Consider the following 4,576-nt stretch of genomic DNA (forward strand, 5'->3'; position numbering starts at 1 on the left):
TATTAAAGATTCTTTATTTTATTTTATTTTTTTTGATGTGATTATATTACTTGCAATAATAATAATGTGTGTTTCCGCTTGTGTAATTGGATTGCTTGCTTCCTTTGTTAAAGAAATTTTTAAAATCCATGCTTTACACAATCACATTAATCCACTAAGATCCTACTCCAACAGATATAAGCACTAACAAAGTCTCATTTATAGGAAAAAGAATAAAAAATATATATGTTGTATTTCTTGAGAATCTTGAAATGGATTGTGAAACATGCCTTGTAGCAAAAGTTGACAATGATGGACGGCTATGGCATAGGAGACTTGGACATGTGAGCATGCATACCATGTCAAAGTTAATTAAGAAAAATCTGGTTATAGGATTGCCTAAGCTTAAACTTGAGAATGATCATATTTGTGATGCATGTCAATTAGGTAAACAAACTAGCACATCTTTTAAAACCAAGAAAGTTGTCTCCACATCTTTTACCATGTCACAGCTTTGCCCAATTAATTAATAGAAATCATAATTGCTCTAGGATTGCTACAATGCATCAAATTCAACAAGATTTTTAACAACATTCCAAGTAGAATTGGGTAAAGTGGTAAACATGAAAGTTGTATCTTTTTCTCTTATCTTTCCAATAGTTTAAAAATCGCTACATTTAAAACTCTGTAGACAAAGTTATGGCTAATACCGAAACATATGTAGTACAAGTTTGCACCTCAAAATTGCTCTCCTTTTTTCATTAAAATTCTTTCTTTATTAAACACCTACAAAAGCACAAATAAATCAATAACAACCTATCTTAACCACATTAACACCAAATTAAGCATAAAATTAACTAAGATTAGATTGACTCACCTAAAATAACTAATTTAAAATAATTAAATGAAATCTATTAATTTCTATGCATTATTACAAGAACTACGCTAATTTATTATCAAAATTAAACCCAAATAACTTTATATCATAGAGTTATCAGTGACATTTTATCTTGGTAGGCTTTATGACTTGCTTTCAAATGACAATTCTATTAAGGGAATTAGTTTTTGTCCTGTACACTCAAGTAATATTGTAAGACATTAATAAATGGGAAAGTTTTATTATCAGCAAAAACACATAGAGTTAACATAGAAGCATTTTTCTTTCCATAATCAACTTTAAAACTCTTGAGGATTTTCTTTAAGTTTAAAAACATAGCATTCCCAAAGAATGTTTAGATCAATCAATTTTGTCATTTCAAAACCAGGGTGAAGCTAACAAAGGACAATCCCAGCCATGAAAGTAAGGAAGAGTATGCTTGTGAAGATAAATTTATGTAATGGACAAGAAAATGAATATTACCGTTGCCCTACTTAGCCACATCTTTCACATTCCAAATTCAGTTAGGCATTAGTATGATTTAAAAGATGGTGTGGAGATAAATGATTTACATACTGAGTTTTTTGTATTTCCACACCCTATTGACATAGGGCAAAATAGTGGCAATAGGTTGACCTTTCATGATCGAATTTTACATTTGATTATCACATGGAACTCTAGGCCTAATAAGCGAAAAAACTCCTATGTGAGGAGTGAAGATCTTTATTTCCTACACCACATCAAGCATAATATCCTCATCAATTTGGTTGACTTTATATTCTAAGATATGATGCAAGTGGTCATTAAAGGGAATACAACTTTGGTCCATGGGATGGACATTAGCCAAATTTTACATTTTCATGGGATAGATGTTCAGTTAATCCCTCTACTACACATAGGATGCACATCACTATTAAAAAGCATACAGTGAATAAGTTTGGGTATCAGATGATTAGTGGACATTGATATCCAAAGGGTTTTGTTCTTCTACAAGGCCAAGGGGATGCAGCTAATAAAAAGAGTAGTGATAGTGATGATGGGTCAGCAGTTGGGGGGACCACTATGAGTGATGTGTTTTTATATCTACAGTGTATAGAGTATTAGCTCATGGCTCATGTTGACACCTCTACCGGGATGATGCTTAGCAACCTTGAGGAATTTAGAAAATGAGTCATTGCTATGGAAAAAGATGTTATATCTCTTGTCCAGCTTCATGACATCGACACCTTTCTTCTAGTCAATCCTTCAACAGAGCTGACTACACCATCCAATCCCAGCACTCCGATTGATCTAGTCGATCCTCCTACTAATTCGAGCTACCCTACCATTGATCTTTCACCTTGATTTTTATGTGAGGCACATTTCTTTATATGTTTTCAAACAATGATTAGCTTTCCTTTAGTTGGATGGTTATGATTTGCATACCATTTACATTAACTTTTTGGATGCTTACTCATTTTGTTTGGATGTACATCTCTTGATGATTGATGCTTATATGTGAATGGTTACATGTTTATATCTTAGATGTTAATGACTATATTTTCACTTAATAAATGATGCTTATATTCATATGATTATATTCATATGTTTATATATTTGTGTATATTGTTTACAATTGATCCTTAGTGTTTATAGCAAACCATTTTGATATAACAAAAAGGGGGAAAAGTATTGTGAGAGCAAATTGCACATAATTTTTCAAAACCATAGCACTAAGTGAAAGGGAGTTTTTCAATTTTTCAAATATGCTTAAATTCAAAAACTAAGGGGGAGTTGTTAAACTCAATTTTTCTCATTGTTAATTTTACAATTGATCTTATTTTAAAATGACAAATTAAATAATCAAAATTTAAGTTTTTAAGTGTATTAAAACACAATGAAACCCTTTAAGCATTTGCAAGAAAAAAGACTAATTATTGGTACAAGTTTAAAGCTTAAAATGCCTTAAAAAATGTCTCAAAGCACTAAGGTATCGAGACATTTTGAATGTGTATCAAGACATCAAGCTTAGAATGCCTCAAAAATATCATAAGGAAGCAGAGGTATCAAGACATCTCACGAGCGTAACGAGACATCACCTTTGAAGCCATAAATTCCAGAAGACAAGTACTGAACTATTGAGACCTAAACTTGAAGTATCAAGACATCACCTTAAAAGTTGAAAATTCCAAAAGACAAGAGCTGATGTATCGAGACCTAACTTCAAGGTATCAAGACTTCATTTTCAGACCTCAATTTCTAGAGAGCATGTGCCAATGTATCGAAACCGACCTTCAAAGTATCGAGACATCCACTCTATAGTTGGATTTTCATAAAGCAACATCAAACGTGTCGAGACCTAGCTACAATGTATCGAGACATGCTTTAGTCTAAAAATGTCAAGGATGAACCATGTATCAAGACGTTCAAGAGAGGTATTGAGACTTTAGTTGAATCAAGTATTAATAGAGATCTATAACGAAGGTATTAAAACCTCATATTAGACAAGCCAAAAAAAAACATGATTAAATGACTATTTTTTCAAGCACATGTCCTCCAACGGCTATTTTATGATACTTACCTACAAATAGAGTGTGAGACCTCCACCTCTATAGGCTTGTAACTAGGCATAGACGCCATAACACAAGTTAGGGGTAGTTTTGTTATTTCCTCTAATAAGCTCTCAGAAGAAATTTTTACTATATTTTAAGGTCTAAATAGGCATAAGACTGCATAAATGATATGTAATGATGAAAACACGAAGAAAACTAGAAGTTTCAATAATTTTTACAATAGGGGCAAAATGGTCATTTTTCACCTCAAGTAAAAATTTTTAAGTTTTCATGAACCCAAGTTTTCTAGACCATTATGGATCTTGTCCCAGTGTCAAAAGAGTAAAAGATTGCATAAAGGATTAAAAGAGAACAAGCTAATTTGTGGAGGGGCATTTTTGTAATTTCAAGTGGAATGGATAAGCTTGAGCTATAAATATCTTTTTCTTCCAGCAGCTTCTTCATTCTCCAGCAGCTTCTTCTCCTTCTTCTTCTTCCTTCACACGTTGCTTCCATCCTCCATGGAAGCTTGATATGAAACTTTCATAACTTTCCCTCTCTAGCTCTAATTTTCATACCTTTGTGCCCTTTTGACTAGAACCCTTGTGCTCTTTCACTTTCTCACTTTAAAACCCTTGAAAAATCCCACTTCTATACTTTTTCTCACTAGCTATGTGTTTAAAGAGAGAAAGCCCCTATAATAGCTTGGGAATTGTTGGAAAGAATTTCAAGGTTACAAAGCTATTAAGGTTCCAACGAAGCCCCATCGCCCCATTTGGACAATTAGAGAAGTAGAGTAGACAAAAGGTTCAACAAGATACCAGTGAGTGAACTTGCATTTCAAAAATAGTTTTGGGAATGTAAATGACTTATTTAATCTTCCTTAAAAACGAGTGCCTTGGGAACAAGCCTTTGATAAATTGTCTCTATGTGTAACATGTGGTTATTATGGATTGTTGTATTACTACATTATGTTGATATATATATATATAAATAATGTTGTGTAATGATATTGACCCAGCTATGTGCAAGTAGAAGTGTGCATAAGTCGATGCTGACCTGGCTATGTGCTAGTGGGAGTGCGCATAAGCCGATGCTGACCCGGCTATGTGCGAGTGGGAGTGCGCATAAGCCGATGCATATGAGCTGATGATGATGGGAGGGTGTGTATGATGATTGATATATATAT

The sequence above is a fragment of the Theobroma cacao genome, chromosome 2 (genome assembly GCF_000208745.1).
Source record: "Theobroma cacao cultivar B97-61/B2 chromosome 2, Criollo_cocoa_genome_V2, whole genome shotgun sequence".
Classification (NCBI taxonomy): Eukaryota; Viridiplantae; Streptophyta; class Magnoliopsida; order Malvales; family Malvaceae; genus Theobroma; species Theobroma cacao.